The sequence below is a fragment of the Glycine max genome, chromosome 1 (assembly GCF_000004515.6).
Source record: "Glycine max cultivar Williams 82 chromosome 1, Glycine_max_v4.0, whole genome shotgun sequence".
NCBI classification, from domain to species: Eukaryota; Viridiplantae; Streptophyta; class Magnoliopsida; order Fabales; family Fabaceae; genus Glycine; species Glycine max.
In genome coordinates, this window is record NC_016088.4 from 36,771,275 (window position 1) to 36,789,604 (window position 18,330).

Below are 18,330 nucleotides of genomic sequence, written 5' to 3' on the forward strand. Positions count from 1 at the left end.
TTACGTCAATCAAGTTTGCAGTTTCCTCGATCACTACCTTTCTTCTTTCTTCCCCCAACTTTCTCTTCTTTTTGAGCAGTAAGTCTTGCATCAGGGAAAATCAAGATCCTCTGGAAATGGAACTTGGGGTCGGTGCCCAACATATCGAAAGTCGTCCATGCGAATAGGTTTGCATTAGCTTGAAGGACCTTGGTAATCTGCTTATCACATTTTTTCGAGAGCCAAGTACCCATACGAGTGCACTATTCAACTTTTTCCAAGATGGAAATGACATGTTTCATCATTAGGTTCTGCCCTCTGGTCATCATCCAAACAAGGGTCTAGTTCCACATTCCCAATCATGGTTGGGTTTTTAGGTTATGTTGGTATCTCCTTTTCTACCAATGGAGTCATTTTGAGTTTGGCGGCATAACACTCCCTGGTCATCTTTTGGACAACATGAATAGTAGCTATCCTTCCTTCAACTAAGGGAAACTTCATCGCGAAGTGAGGTGTTGGCACTATGGCTCCCAAACTGTTAAGAGGTGGTCCTCTAAGGAGGATGTTGTACGAAGTGCTGGCATTGATAATTATATATCAAATATTCATGATTCGATAATCTCTATCACCTCTACTGAACTTAGTGTAGATATCGATGTATCCTCAGGCTGCCCTTTCCCAGAAAAGCCAATCAATTGATCATGATAGGCTTTGATCTTTGCATAAAAATTTTCTAACTCCTTGAATGTCCACCAATAGAGAATATCAGTTGAGCTTCCTTGGCCAACAAGTGTTTCAACATGATGCATTTGGCTACTTCCATTGTGATGACCATAGGGTCATGCTACACGGGGTCTAAGTCTTTAAAATCTTCATTTGAAAAAGTGATGGTAGGCATGCTTTTGGGCTTCTTGTGGGATATTGTGTTGATAGACATGACCACCCACAAAACCTCCAATTGTTGTGTTAATGACCCGCTAGGCAAGTTGATTGGTCTGATGATGCTTTTTTTCATGTTTATGTCGATTTTCATCCCTTATATCCTTTTGACTTCGTCAATTATCTTCTCTTCTATAGTCCCGATTGTTGTACCTTCTATAGTCGTAGAAGGTCCTTGTGGCTTGTGGAGAAAATCCTTAAAATGATCATCTTGCACTAGATCTTGTATTTATCCTTTAACGTTGTTCATTTCTCAATTCAAGTGTAATTCTGGTTGTCATACCCTAATTTTGTCTGGGGACTATCGTTTGCTGATCTTTTGATCCTTGCTAGTCGACTTACGATGTTGAACGCCAGTTATAGTGTGAAATGAAAGATCATTCGACGTTTCGGTAAAAAATGGAGAAGATACCCAAAGGGGAGGGCAAAAGGGTCATTTTAAGCCTTTTTCTAAACCCTGGCTCACCCAGGCTAGCCTCTGGCTTGCCTGGCCCCCCAAATAACTTAGGGGGTGAAGTAACCAGCTTGCCTGGGCGAGCAAGGTTACTTCAGGATGAAGCAACAACTCGCTTGGGCGAGCTGCCATGACCCCTAATGCCATCTTTTGCTATAAATAGGCATGAGGGAGGCTGAGTAAAAGGTTCCAAGGTCCAGCATTGAGAGAAATTGACAGAAATCAGAGAGAAGAAGAAAGAAGGGAAAAATAAGGTCGAGGCGCTACCAAATTGCGACCGTAATCGACTTCTACATCGTTCTTCGTTCGTCATCCGGTTAGTATTTATTTTAAGGATTTGGATACAATCTATTGACCTTTAGGGGTCCTCTTTATTGTTTTGTGCATCTTCATCTCCTTCTCCTATCATTGGTAATCGCTTTTCTTTTGTAAAGTAAGTTTTAACCGATCATTAGTGCCGCAAGTTATCTTTAAAAAAGGTTGAAGGTTAATAAGCAAAAACCAAGATAAAACCAACTCATAAATAACTTTTTTTTCATCAAATATCGCTTGAGACCATTTCAAGGTCCAACGCCTTAACGACTCTCTCATCTTTTCAAATCAAAAGATCGTTTCAAGGTCCAACGCCTTAAATGACTCTCTCGACTTTTCAAAGTTTAAAACATCGTTTCAAGGTCCAATGCCTTAAACAACTTTTGTTCGTAACTAAAATCAATCTTTCAAAAAACATAAAAATAATTTAACACACAAACTTTCAGACTTTAAAGAACTACGTAGGTCTGAATTCCTCATCGCACCAGGGGATACGTAGGAGGAAGGGTTACACCCTTGTCGACCCCAAAAAAAAATATAAAAAGGGAAAATACACAATTTTGAAGTCATGTTTTGCACACTTGATTAAAGGTTGCCGTCTCTTGTGACGGGCGCATGGGGTGCTAATACCTTCCCTATGCGTAAACAACTCCCGAACCCTTATTTCCCAAATCCGTAGACCCCTTTTTGGTTTTTCTAACATTTTCCTCAAATAAACATTGGTGGTGACTCCGTTCGTTTTCTCCCTTGGAGATAAACGCTTTGGCCTATCTATCTTGGCCTTTTCGCACCCCCGCCGAAGGATAGGTTGCGACAGTTGACGACTCCACTGGGGACCTGTTAGAGAGTTAGGACATTCAGTCAATGTGCAATGTTTTTTATCATGACTTTTTTTTATTTATGTTCCTTTTTCCCTTCTATCTTTTGTTTTGTCCATATTTGTATATAACCTTTGTTGTGTTGTTGTGTTTGGTGTGTGTTTGTCTATCAATTACATTCATATTTGTATATAACCTTTTCTTGAGTGTGAGATATGACTGTTTTTACCGAAGCAGAAAAATTGGAGCTAGATCAGCTCACCCAGGCGATGTGTCTAACTCCTTGGTGTGTATACGGAGTGATGGCTGGACGAAATGGTCGTGCGATAAATGATACTCTGCAAGCCTTAGCTCAAGCTATAGGGAATCCAAATAGGGGAGAAGCTGCTAGAGCTGTTGAGTACTAAGGGTTGGACCGCTTCCAACGAAACAATCCTCCTACTTTCAATGGAGGATACAACCCTGATGGTGCTCAAAATTGGATAAGGGAAATTGAGAAAATTTTTCGAGTGATGGCATGTCTGGAGGGGAAAAAAGTTGCTTTTGATACATATACTCCGGTGGAAGAAGCTGAGTATTGGTAGGAGAATACTCACCAATGCTTAAAGGCTGAAGGTCAAGATGTGACCTGGGATATCTTCAAGAGGGTATTTTTAGAGAAATACTTTCCTGAGGATGTTAGGAACAAGGAAGAGATGGAGTTCTTGGAGCTCAAGCTGGGAAACATGACTGTGGCTGAATATGCAGCCAAGTTTGAGGAGCTGGTGAGGTACTTTCCCCATTATCAAGGGAGAAATGGTGAAAGTTCCATATGTGTAAAGTTTTTGAACGACTTGCGACCTGAAGTGAAGCAAGCTATGAATTACCAGGGTGTTTGTCAGTTTCTACTCTTGGTTAACATGTGCTGGATTTGGGATGAAGACTCTCGAGACAGGGCAAACTATTATAGGAGTATGGGTCCAATGAAGAACAAAAAGAATGGACCTCAACATCAGGGAAAACCATACTCGACCTCTCCTAAGCAATATGGTTACCACCCCAACAATTAGAGGACTGTTGCTATGGGGTTTGCGGGTGGTAGTGGTAGCAAACCCAATACTTTCCCCACTCAGATCACTTGTTACAAATGTGGTAAGCCAGGGCACATCTCCTCAAATTGTGTTGATAAAGGCATGATCTATTTTAATTGTAGACAAAAGGGGCATATTTAGAGAGATTGTCCATATCCCAAGAAGGAGCAAAATGGTGGGGGCCTGAATGACCAAATTGGATATCTGAATGCCACGTGAAGAGTCTTTACCCTTAATGGTGCCGAAGCTTCGAAATCCAAAGATCTTATCCAAGGTAAATGTTTCATAAATGGGATTCCCTTGTTCTATTCGATTCCAGTGCAACCCGTTCTTTTATATCCTATTCGTGTGTAGGGAAACTTAAGCTTTTTGTGTCTTCTTTAAATAAAGATCTGGTGGTAGAGACCCCAACTAGTGGTTTTGTGTTAACTTCTAATGTATGTTTGAATTGTCTTGTGGAAATTTCTGGTAGAACATTTGTGATTGATCTGATTTGTTTGCCTTTGAGCCAAATTGATGTTATTTTGGGTATGTACTGGTTATCTTCCAACCATGTCTTGTTAAACTGTTTTGATAAAGTTGTGGTGTTTGATGATTCTAGAGTGAGTAAGGATATGATGTTGATCTCTTCCAACCAAGTTGTGACATCTTTAAAAGAAGATGCTCAAGTGTACATGATCTTGTCTAACCTGGAAATAGAGACAATGGTTTCCATGTGTGACCTCCCTATTGTCAGATAGTTTCCTGAAGTGTTCCCTGAGGATATATCCGATCTACCACTTGAGAGAGAGATAAAGTTTTCCATAGACCTTGTACCTGGTGCTGGACCCATATCCATAGCCCCTTATAGGATGTCTCCTATAGAGTTAGCCTAGCTTAAGAAACAGTTAGAGGAGTTGTTGGAGAAGCGGTTTGTGAGACACACTTGTCAGGCTTTGAACTCAGAAAATTTGCGATGCTTGTTAGCTTGAGCTTGATACTTCTTCTCATTTTGCTTAGAAATTTTCTCGCTCATGCAACTTCTTAATTTTCTTCACCCGCATCTCCACTAAAGTTGTGAGTAGCTGGAAGTGGAGCTAAGTCCAGAGGACTCTCCCCCCGAATTTTCGGTGCGGCGGTTAGGCATCCTTAGACGAAAGAGTGGTCTTTCAGGATTGGTCGTTCTGTGTCATCACCTCCCACCTATCCTACACATTCGATCAAGGTTGTCACTGCGAAGCTATTTTTGAGGTATTTTGCTATCTAAGCATATGTATATTTTTGTGAGATACTTTTGCTATATACATGCATATCCAAGGTATCTTGCCACCTAAACATACATATATATATTTTGAGGTATTTTTGCTATGTACATGCATATCCAAGGTATCTTGCTACCTAAACATACATATATATTTTTTGAGGTATTTTTGCTATATGCATGCATATCTAAGGTATTTTCACTACCTAAACACACATACATATATTTTTTTGAGGTATTTTTGCTATATACATGCATATCTAAGGTATTTTCACTACCTAAACACACATACATATATTTTGTGAGGTATGACTACCTTCCGAGCTTGTGCTTGTTTTATTTAAATTCCTAGGATCATGAGCAACTAGGTGTGTCCTACTATGACTTGAGAAACAAAAGTGATTAAATAACAAGCAGAGATTTAAAAGGTACTAGGTTGCCTCCTAGTAGCGCTTCTTTAACGTCTTGAGCTGGACGCGCGATGACTTGTCGGTCACGGACCTAGTACTTTTGCTTATCTTTGGCTTTGGACTTGGTCGCCTGCTGGTCGACCACAGGTCGTAGGCAACATTCCAGCTTTTGTAGATGGGCTGAGGGGCTTTGGAGGTGGCGGCGGTGCGTATGTTGCCTGCTGTTGGCCATCCCCAGGCTGCGATGGTGTCTCGCCCTGCGCCAGCCTGGGGGCACAGTACTTCTTGATGAAAGCTCGGTTAGTAGGGGGCTTGATGACCTTGTTGGGGGAGATAGGCACTCCATAGAACTGACAAAGGCCTATAATTAGAGCTGGAAACCCCAGGACCATGTTGGACTTCTCCGGGTCCATTGAGTGTCTTGCGGGCGTGATCCCTACAAATAATAGATGACATCAGAAATCAGTAGAGAGATGTGCATACTTACCTATGTCACGATGGCATGAACTTGTTGGGGGGATAGGCGCCCTGTAGGACTGACAGAGGCTCGTAACCAGAGCTGGAAACCCCAGGGCCCTGTTGGGCTCCTCCGGGTCCACTGGGTGTCTTGTGGGCGCTACCCCTGCAAATAATAGATGACATCAAAAATCAGTTGAGCGATGTGCATACTTACCTATTTCATGATGGCGTGACCTTGCTGGGGGGAATGGGCACCCTGTAGGACTGACTGAGGCCCGTAACCAAAGTTGGAAACCTCAGGGCCCTGTTGGACTTCTCCGGGTCCACTGGGTGTCTTGTGGGTACGATCCCTGCAAATAGTGGATGGCATAAGAAATCAGTTTAGCCACATGCATACTTACCTATGTCGGAACAACACAGACCGACTGATACTTCCGTAGGGGGAGATCGGCATTGCGGTCGCTGGGCAGAATGTTGCTAAGTAGCAATGTCGTCTATATCTGTGTAAGAGTGGTCATGTTGGTGCGCATGATCCGCACTCGTCTCTTTGCAGCGACACGGGTGAAATCTTGCCCCGGTATGCATAGTAGTTGCGTGATAGCCTCCCTCTCTGGATGTGCTCGCACAGTTGGTCGCCCTCCAATATCAGGGGGTGGCCCAGGAACTGATAAAAGGAAACTACTTGCCCCTTAATCGGCAGTGCAAGACTCGGTTAAGCATTAAGGGCAGAGGACCTTAAATTCTCTTAAGGCGTGGCTATGCTATGGAGCCCACTGAAAGTGAGGACACGGAGCCCTCTAAAGTCGGTGACGAGTCACCCTTTGAAGGCGAGGGTGCCCAGCCCACTAAAGGAGAGGGTGTGTAGACCTCTGAAGGCGAGGACGTGCAACCCTCTAAAGGTGAGGATGTGTAGTCCTCTGAAGGTGAAGGCGTGTAGCCCTCTGAAGGCGAGGACGTGTAGTCCTTTGACAGCGAGGACGTGTAGTCCTTTGAAAGTGAGGGCGTGTAGCCCTCTGAAGATGAGGACGTGTAGTCCTCTGAAGGTGAGGACGTGTAGTCCTCTGAAAGTGAGGACATGTAGTCCTCTGAAGGTGAGGACATGTAGTCCTCTGAAAGTGAGGACATGCAGTCCTCTGAAGGTGAGGGCGTGTAGCCCTCTGAAGGTGAGGGCGTGTAGTCCTCTGAAGGTTAGGACATGTAGTCCTTTGAAGGTGAGGACGTGTAGTCCTCTGAAAGTGAGGACATGCAGTCTTCTGAAGGTGAGGACGTGTAGTCCTCTGAAGGCGAGGGCATGTAGTCCTCTGAAGTTGAGGGCGTGTACCGAAGGGTCCACCCTTATGCGAAAGCAAGAGAGGGCCGATCATCCCAAATTCAAAAGATTGGACATTAGATGTAGGAAATCTATGCAGTTAACATGATTTTTAGGGATGCAGATGCATGCAACCTTTGTCGTGAAATTTGTTTGATGCGAACCTTATATGAAACAATGCAATGCAATGGAAAGTTGTACAATGTTCATGACATTCTTTCCCTATTTTGTGATTTTGATTTAATATTTTTTTTTGGAAAACACAGATTGACTGTCCTTTTGAAAGAGGCGATAATTCATGCAACCTTATCCTATCTTTGCAAATCTCTCCGGGAACTCCCTCAGAGTGTTTGTTCTGTTTGATTTAGTCACTTGACCATTTTGGAGTGATGGCAATGGAGTCATTTGACGTTTAAGCAATCCATTGAAATTCCAGGGTTTGTCCCTTTTTTTTTTTGTTTAAAAACATCGACGGGTGAGAACTTTTGATCTGCCCCTATGTTCACTTGAGGCTCATGCACGATGCCCCTCATTGCCCCAGTGTAAGGCTTTGAGGTACCAATTGTTATCTTTCATCATGACCTTGTAGCAAGGAACCTATTGGGTGAGAACTTCTAATCTGCCCTTAGGTTCGTTTGAGGTTTATGCATGGTGCCTTTCATTGCCCCAGTGTAGGGCTTTGAGGTATCCCTTTTTATCTTTCGTCTTGACCTTGTAGCTGGGAACCCATTGGGTGAGAACTTCTAATCTGCCCTTAGGTTCGCTTGAGGTTTATGCATGGTGCCTTTCATTGCCCCAGTGTAGGGCTTTGAGGTATCCATTTTTATCTTTCGTCATGACCTTGTAGCTGGGAACCCATTGGGTGAGAACTTCTAATCTGCCCTTAGGTTCGCTTGAGGTTTATGCATGGTGTCTTTCATTGCCCCAGTGTAGGGCTCTAAGGTATCCATCATTGTTTTGTTTTCACAACCTTGTAGCAAGGGAGAATGAAAGAAACGGTTGATTCTTGCAAAAATAATTTTCCAAGGACGAGAAATAGTTGAAGGATTTTTTTTCAGTTGATGGATTAAGTCAAATGACTCTTATTCTTGATAATTCACTTCTCTCTAAAAAAGACAAACTTCCAGAATGATAAAATGAGGTCACATGAACGTCCATATTTTTACTTGAAAACACAATCGATCAAATGTTTTTTTTTTAACTTTTTTTTTGCTTTTACTCGTCGTTTTACGGCACCCCCACCAAATGTGTAGCACGAGTAATTTCTGATTGAATGGTCTTGGAAGTCCAAACTCAGGAGCACAGATCGCTTGAGCAAACAGACCAATGGCTTGCACCCACATTCCGGTGAAAGTTGAATAAGCAAAGATGCATTTGTGAGAGGATGAGGGACAAAGATATCAAATTTATCCATTTTATTTAGCATTGTAACTGTGGTTTACAATAATGGTATAAACTTGAAAATCCTGATGACTCATTAGAGACATCTAACAACAGCTTTCAAAATTTCCCCATGTGTGGCATCTCTTGTCAATGTCAACATTTACACGCGATTCTCCTCAAATTTCAGCCAGCCCGCATCAATTAGACCTTGCACCTTACGCTTCAGGGCCCTACAATGCTCAATGGAACGCCCCGGGGCTTCTCCATGACAAGCACACGTTGCGTTCGAGTCGTATTCTCGGAGAAATGGTGGTTGATGAACCTTGGCTAGGGTTATGGCTACCATTGAATTATCAAGTAGATATGGGAGCAAGTCAGCATAGGACACCGGAATTGGGGTGAACTCTACAGGCTTTTTCGTTGCAAAATTCATTTCTTGGTTGGTGTTTTGGTTTGTGCTAAAGGTGGTGTTCGTCATTGGAAGTGCGGTAGACAGGCTTTGTGGATAACTGGGTGGTGGGTAAGGAGAAGGTTTGTTATTCGCTGAGTAATGACATTGTTGGGTTGGTGGGAAACTTGGCTGTATAGGAATGACAGTCACAACATGGGTTTCTCCCTCATTCTTACCCTCTTCACTTGCCCCAGTTTTTTTTTTTTTTTGCATTTATCAAAGCATGATGATCAGATTTGCCTCTTTTTATACCCACTTCGATCATTTCGCCAGCGAAGACCAAATCCGCAAAGCTTGAAGGTGTGTAACCCACCATAGAACACTAGTAATATGTCTACTATCATTGTTATTATTTCTTTCTTCGTCATTAAGGGAAACACTTGGGCTGCCAGATCCCTCCACCTTTGGGCATATTCTTTAAAAGATCCGTGCCCCCTTTTTGCACCTGTTTTGTAGTTGCATCCTATCCGAAGACATTATACTGACACTGCCTAACGAAGGCAACCATTAGGTCCTTCTAAGAATGGACTCGGGAAGGTTCCAAGTTAGTGTACCAGGTAACAGCTACCCCAGTAAGACTTTCTTGGAAGGAATGTATCAGTAATTCCTCATCTTTTGCATATGCCCCCATCTTCCGACAATACATCTTTAGATGGTTCTTGGGGCAAGTAGTCCCCTTGTACTTGTCAAAGTCCAGCACCTTGAACTTGGGAGGGGTGATGATATTGGGTACTAGGAACAACTCTTCTAGGTTATCAAAGGCATAATCTTTACCTCCTTCAATGGCCCTGAGCCTTTCCTCTAGATGATCCAACTTTCCCATTTCCGCCATAGCATGAGGGTTTTTAATCGCTATGGAATGTGAGGGGTGTGGTTGTGGGTGATACTGAGGACCCTCCAAAGTGTTTTGCAAGGGTATATCACCAACTGCTTGCCCTTCAGTGGCATATTCGAGGCAAGGCTCGAAGTCGGCTAGATTGTGGTGGGGCATTTTATGTGCCTCCCCCATGGGCCAAGAGACATGTGCATGATCAGATTGAGGTTGTTGGCTCTCAATGAGTATAGGAATGGAGTTATTGACATTCTCATTGGGAGTGTACACCACATTGGCTGGTGTAAGTTGGGAGGCAAGCCATATGGCGGGAAGGTGTGCTCGTTTTGAATTTGCACATCATGGGGCCATTCGTACTTCCCAAATCTTTGCCTACCATAGCTAAGGTTGGATGATTCATTTGGTTGAGGCCAGATGGGGGCATCGTGTTCACCTTAGCAACAGTGCTGGTAGCGGCAATTGTAACCGCATTGGCTTCCATTATCTTCTTCATTCTCATCATGGCCTCCATCATTGTGGCCATTTTCTCTTACATGGCCTCCATGTCGGCCTTCATCTGCTCTTGCACCTCCTCTACTTCACCCATTACTCTAGCTCTAGCACGGGTTTGGTAATGGCGCCGTAAAGCGTGTTCTTTTCTTTTTTATAACAATGATTAAGTTCTTTTTTTTTCAAGGAAAGAATGCAATGAGCAATGCAACCAATGAACAACATGGATGTATGCAAATGATGCACAGTTGAAGTATTGCGAATTTTTACGCAGGATATAGGGTTGAATCAATTTAGATTTAAAACATGGTCCATGACATCTTCGTCAAGGTGAAACTGGAAGTAACAGGGACATCGACAGTCCTAAATGTGTTTGGCAGTAGACGAAGCAGCGATGTAACTCGATCCATCTTTTGCCTCAATTTTTTGCAAGATGGTTACTTCCATACTTCAACTTGACTTGATGAACCTTTTCGTAAAAGCACGAGCTTGGTTCAACCCCATAACCCAGGGAATGAAAATTTTGATCACCAATACTTCAACAACATTTCATAGGGATGAAAGACTCGGGAATACGCATGCTATGCATGGAAAATGTAATTATGAGATTGAGATGCCCGAAGAGACATCATTTCTTAATTAACCATGCATTATGTACCATGTTCAATCATTTTATTTTTAAGTGAAATGGGTTAATGATCCCAACATGGTTGGCTCATGGTACCGAACATATGCAACTAAGAATGCAGCGTGAATTTTCAGGCTTCCTTTTTTTGTTTTTGTTTTGTTGAGGAAAATGCAAGGATCATGCATGAAAACAAAAGGTATGGAGTTTGCAGAACAAAAAGTATGTTGAATGCATATGCATGATGATGCAATGACTCATGCAAAATGTGATGTTGGAATATGATAACGGACAAATGCAGGAACGATATGTTCATTATGATGCCTTGAAGAGATGCTTATGCGATGCATGATATGAATGCATTTACGGACACAAGAGACCGAAAAATCATATCTTCTTACTTGCGCATTGGGGGGCGAAGTGCCCCATGTGTACAGTTAAGAAGGTGATATGGACCTTCCGGCTTCCTGTGACAAAAGACGAGACCAACATACAATGCATGTGTGACAACATGATGCAGATGTGCAAAAGCGTAACACGAGGATGCACATAGTACGACAATATCCACAAATAATTACAAGCAAAGGCGTACATGACATTTAGGACTACATGCATGGCAATGTTTAAAATGGCACACAGCGTGTTTGCTTCGTGCCCCTATTTGGGGACCTATAGGATAATATCTAGGGGTCTCTAATAACTACTCCCAACGATCCATATCTCACATGGTTGTTTTCTAGAGGTATCATCACTCAAGATAATAATATTGTGGCGGTATGGAATACCAGCGACAACACATTATAAAGAGAGAAAGCTCTAGACGAGGTTTCACTATTATCAAGCAAGTCGGAGACCTAGCATGACTATAGATTTACCTCCACTCCTTAGATTTCCATGAATCCTGGTATAGGGCCCCTTTTTACTCAAACCTGTGGGTGCTTAGAATGCGGTGTAAAAATGTGGAAAAGACAACATTTATTATTTTTACACAGTTCAAGAAAAAGCGCACACACAAAGTTTCATAATTTCACACTTTCCTAAAATAGGCCTAACTCACAAAAACAGTCCCCAGTGGAGTCGCCAACTGTCGCAACCTACCCTTCGGCGGGAGGGCGACGCGGGGGCTCACGGGTGCGTCTTCCAAGAAAAGAAAATGCGCAGAGTCGCCACCAACGTTTATTCGAGGAAAACGTCAGAAAAACTGGAAAGATGTGGTCTACGAACTTTAAGTGTGAAAGGTTCGGGAGTTGTATTTACGCACGAGGAAGGTATTAGCATCCCATGCGCCCGTCACAAGGGACGACAACCTTTAATCAAGTGTGCAAATATGACTTCAATTTGTTTTATTTCCCTTTTACGTTTTTTATGTCTTTTTATGCGTTTTTTGTATTTTTTATCTTTTTGTGGTCGACAAGGGTGTTTCCCTTGCTCCTACGTATTCCTTAATTGTGATAAGGAAATTAGACCTACGTAGTTCTTTCAAAAGGGGCGAATCAAGTGATTCTTTTTACTTGGAAGGGGGTCATTTAAGGCGTTGGACCTTAAAATGATCCATTTTACCTGGTGAGAAAGCTAAGGCATTGGACCTCTAACCATCTCACGAGGTCGACAAAAGCGGAGCTTTTGCTCCTATGTATCCTCCATCGAAGATGAAATCAGACCTACGTAGTTCTTGCAAAGGCAGTAAAGTGATGTGTTGATTTTATGCTTTTGAACGGTCCAAGTTAACCGATAAAAGCAAAGAGGACCGTTTAAGGCGTTGGACCTTAAAACGGTTTTTAGTGATTTTTTGCAGACAAAGCTTGATTTGTGAGTTGATTTTAACCTTAGTTTCACTTTGGTTATTAGTCAATTGATCCAAGGAAACTTCCAAAGAAAAATGTCCGATTGATTTTTTTTATTATTTTATTCAAAGATATTTTGATTATTATTTTTCAAGATATTTTGATTATTTTATTATTATTTTGCCTTTTTTGGTTTAACCAAGATTACAGCGTGAATGATCGATTAGATTTTATTTTAACAGTGATTAAACGAGATTACAATGCAAACGATCGGTTGAAATTCATTTTATCATTTATTAGATGAGAAAACGACTTAAATAAACGGTTAAAGCACGTTACAAATGGAAGAAAAAGAAACTGAAATTGAACAAAATAAAGATGAAAGCCAAAAAACAAGAAATGAATTAAAAGTCTCGGATATCGTAAACTTACCCGTTGAAGAACGGAGGAAAACCTTCACGGATTTGCTTACGGAAACCTCTCGGAAGCGTTAGGGAAGCACCTCAGCTTGAATTTTCTTTGCGGAAACAATTTTTTTCATCCAAAACACCTGAAATGCATAGCCAGGGGAATCAGGGACCCTTAGAACAACCCCTTTTGCCTTTTTATAAGAAAAAAGGGGAGGAGGTTGCCGCCCAGCTTGCCCAGGCGAGCTGGGTTGCTTCCTCCAGAAGCAATCCAGCTTCAAAAAACAGTTTGAAGGCCCAAATCAAAATTTGAAAATTGCTATTTTCACCCCCCCATTTTGATTAGTTCACCCTCATTCTTTCGTAATTTATGGAAAAATTACGGAAGCCTTACGAAAGCCTATAGGACTTGATTTTCCTCTTTTTTCTCTTCCTTCTCACCCATATTAAGTGAAATATGCTTATTTAGGGTTATGGGAATTTTACGGAAGTATTACGAGTGTCCCGGAAGCCCATTTTTTAACAAAACGGGGGAGGTGGTTGCCACGTAGCTTGCCCATAAACCTGTAGAAGGGCCCAAATTTTAAAATTACTATTTGCACCACCATTTTACTAAATACACCCCCTTTGCCCTTTTTTTGCTGATTCTTGTTCCGTAACGTTACGAAACTTCACGAATTACGTAATGATACTTGTTTTCTTTCCGTAATATCATGAAACTTTACGGATTACGCAACCATCCCCACTTTGGCTTCTGGAAGGTTACGGAACTTTACGGATTGCACAATAATGTTTCCTTTCGACTCCCGACATGTCGCGAAACTTCACGAATTGCTTAATGATGGGTGTCAAGTTCCTCAAACCGGTCAAGCAAAGGTTGCATGCCATCAAACAATGGTCCCCGGACAAAATTAGGGTAAGACATGATGAAAACAAAAACACTGCCATTAAGTGATTGGTAAAACAATATTTTCACAAAGGTTTTTCAAAAGAACAGTTGTGTGAAAAAATGTGTTAAAATAAGCTTAAGAAAATACTAATCAAATAGCTTAAGAGATAAGTAGAAACACTTAGTTTATACTAGTTCACTTAAATAGAGCTACGTCCAATTCTCATTCACAAACTAGTGAAGGGTTCCACTAATCAAAGTTTGATCACAAATAAGTATTTTGTCATGCCACTCTTGGCTATAGTAGTATTCTCTACGCCATTCTGGAACACCCTTAGACACCCTGAATCTAAGACACCTAAGTATTGTTTAACACTAAGCCACTCCTGATTTTCACAAAAAAATAATGTTTGAACGAATACATAAATTCAAACCACTCAACAAACTGGATAAACACTTAACCTCAAATACAAATGAACAACTTTGTTATGCAAAGGATGAACTAATTAAGCACTATTTTTTTTATCATCCAATGACTTGACAAATTCTCACTTCAAAATGCTCTTGCTTTTCACTTCGTATTTTTGTTCATTTTCTTCTTGCTATTGATAGCAGAGCCTTGGTCACTTTTTATAGACTTAATGAAAGTATCTGTTATAGGATTAACACTTGTCTTTGATTTGACCATTGTCTCACAGCTGGAGGCAGTGCTAAGTGTTGCACTCTTGTGGATAGAGAAAGAATAAAGTACAAACAACTGTATGCATTCCTCTCTTCAATGATAACGACCACCAATGAATATTCTTGTGAATTCTTCTCTTCCCTTCTATTTTGTCCTTACTTACTCGAAATTCAAATGTTAGCAATTCAAAATAAGGGAGGCAAAGTGAATTTACTAAAGTTAAGTACGTGCACTTCCCTTTATGGTTAACATGATTCCAGTGCATGATTGGACATCACTTATACTTGATAGAAAGTAGGTTTGTTAAGCAATTAAGTCCAATGGACATGAATATAGGAATAGTGTATAAACACTAGTTTTCACAAAGAGTGGACACTAGTTTATAACAACGCATTGAATGTTAAATGTTACTTTGAACAAAACCAATTTTCCAATAATGAATGGACATGTACTAATTAGAGCACTAGGATAAGAAATAATACCAAATATGCTCATATGTAGTAAGTTTTGTTCACCTTCAAAATAACTCACTAGTCCATCAATAATTTATGTCTATGTAATCATGAAAATCATGGGCAAGGATGGATCGTCTAGTTATGATAATGGACCGCCTAGACTTAACAATGTTCCCATTTTTTATGATAACAAACCATATAAATTTTGATCAATACTAAACATAATCAAGTTATGTAAATAGATGGATAATGCATGATTATGTATCAGAGTATACTAGAGCAAATATATGTATGAATGTTTGTAAAAACTCCCCTTGAGTTCAGCAACCTTTATGCATGTATCAGATTATGCAAAAACATATATAACAACAGAATAATAACATATAGATGAGCACCAAACCATACTTGTATTATTTAAGATAAAGTGCTTTACATATATCAAAATTTCTTAACATTCTCTCCCTTTTTCATTAACACAAAGACTTAAGGTTCAAAGAAAGAAATGATGATTGGACACCATTGCCACTCTTAAGTTGATGGTGGTAAAGGCAGTTGATCTAGTGGTAGTGAAGAGTTCTTGGACTCTATCTCTTGAAAGAGTACCTGGGACAACAAAGTTGATAGGAGCAACATCAGAGTTGTTAGTGAAAACAACTATTGCATTAGGTACATCCTTCTGAGTTGAAGTGGCTTCACTTAAGGGTTTAGACTGCTTGGATGCAGGAATAGATTGTACCAATTGGACAACCTCATCAGCCTGAGCAAAAATAGACTCTGCAGGGGATGTTGCTAGTTCATCATTCTCTTGGAAAGTACCAAAGATAGTGAGATCAATAAGGACAACAATAACTTTGGTGGCATCTTCTAAAGCTTTTTGTACAACCCATGCTTCATTTTCAGCCTTTTTCTTGGCAGCTTCTTCTGCAACTTTCTTGGCCTTAACCTCAACATGATTGGCTTTCTCTAACTATGCTCTATCAGATTTTTGTACTTCATGGGTTTGCATCACATGATCTTTGAAATTCCTTTCATCCATCTTTGTGAGATCATACACAACATCATTAAAGATGAAAGGGAGAACCTTCAACTTTTCTATGAATCCATCTTCCTCTGCATCTTTCACAAAACACACACAGACATTATTAAAATGGTACGTCTTGACTAGACGTAACACTTGAATGGTGTATTTGTGGTATGCGTTATCACTGTAATCATATCCAGAGGAGGCTGCCTTTGTTGTGCCATTCCAAGCAATTTGGTACTAGAAGGTTCTGGCATCGAAAATGTTTAGTTTCTTCATTGGTTTTTTCCCATTGAAGAATGAACTCCATTTTCTGGGACAGTTGACCATTTCAACCTTCTATCGTCTACTAGGCATCTCTTCATTGTAGTATAGCTTAAAGCCTTTCTTCTTGCCTTCATCTTTGACAGGCAGTTTTGGACAACAACAATCAGGAACTATCTTGATGTTAGTGATTCTGCTGATGTGTAGACTTGGTGGATGCGCAATCACTTGATTGAATGTGTACATCTGAGCCAAAGTTCCACTGTCGCAACCTACCCTTCGGCGGGAGGCCGACGCGAGACCCAAGGGTGCGTCTTCCAAAAAAGGAAAACACCCGGGAGTCGCCACCAACGTTTATTCGAGGAAAACGTTAGAAAAAACCAAAAGGGGTCTGCGAATTTTAAGAAAAAGGGTTTGGGAGATGTTTACGTGCACAGAAGGTATTAGCACCCTACACATCCATCAAAAGGGATGGCATCCTTTAATCGAGTGTGCAAAATCATGACTTTAATATTTATTTATTTTCCCTTTTTTATATTTTTACTTTTTTGAGTCGACAAGGGTATTGCCCTTGCTCCTTTGTATCCTCAAGTGCGATCAGTGTTAGAGAAGTGACCTTATATATCTTAAGAAGGAGGGTTGAATTAAGATATCACAAACTTTTCCTAATTAAAAATTCTATTTTGATTTTAACCCAAATCCCAAGATTCCTTTCAAAATGAACTCCAAAATAATTATGCAAAATTAATCTTACTGAATAGAAGCAATACGCAATAAACAATAAAAGAGTTTAAGGGAAGAAAGATTGCAAACTCAGATTTATACTGGTTCGGCCACACCCTTGTGCCTATGTCCAGTCCCCAAGCAACCCGCTTGAGAGTTCCACTATCTTGCAAAAGCCCTTTACAAGTTCTGAACCACACAAGGATAACCCTTTCTTTGTGTTCAGATTGCTTTACAACAGGAGACCCTTGGTCTCTTAATCCCTTTTTAGAAATAAGATGAAGAGAAGAAGAAATCTCTCTTGAAAGAGATATATTGAACAATTGAGCACTCAAATAATTCCTTATTGAATTGCAAGTGTATTGGCCAAGGAATATTTAAGAGGATAAGATGATTTTGCTTTTGAGAGGATAAAACCTTTTTGTTTTGAAAAACTCTAAGCAAATTCGTGTTCCAAGTCACATATAAATAGACCTTTGATGGCCATTCAAAAACCTTTTGGACAGATGTGACTCTTGGAAATTATTTTCTGAAATTCTCCTCTGGTAATCGATTACAAGACTTGTGTAATCGATTACAAGCTTTAAAATTTGAATTAAAACGTTCAATAACTGTTGGTAATCGATTACCATCCATGTGTAATCGATTACACAGTGTAAACTTTAAATTCAAACTTCTAATGGTTGTTATAAATCATTTTGATCACTGGTAATCGATTACCAGAGAGTAAATCTCATGAAAAAACATTTTAGCTTAAATCCATTGGCCGAACCTCTTATTGTTTCAACTTGGAATTCCCTTCCTAAATCACTAGAGATCTTCTTGATGATGTATCTTGTATTTCTTGGATTTTTGTCTTGAATTAAACTTGAGAAGTGCATGACCACATGGCATCATCAAAACATCAAATTCAAAGTCTTTGCTATTGTTTCTACAATCTCCCCCTTTTTGATGATGACAATTTAATTCCTGAAATCAAGATACAAGACAAAGTATATGCAAGATATAACGTTACGTTCACTCATTTCATACTCCCCCTATGTTTTGGAATTAATGATCTCTTGATTTCTAAGCTTCTAAACCATCCTGTTTCTCTCCCCCTTTGGCAACATCAAAAAGCCAAAGTACGTGGTAATCAACACAAGGCGGAAGAATAATAATCAAATATAACTAAAGTTCACATAATCATTCGTAAGTCAAAAACAAAAATAATCTAGTCATAAAATACCAAGTGCTAAATACCAAAATATAACTAAAGTTCAGAAAATGATAACTTAAAAGGCATAGCCAAATACACGGCTTAACATAAAAGATAATAATAATCTAAAACTAGGA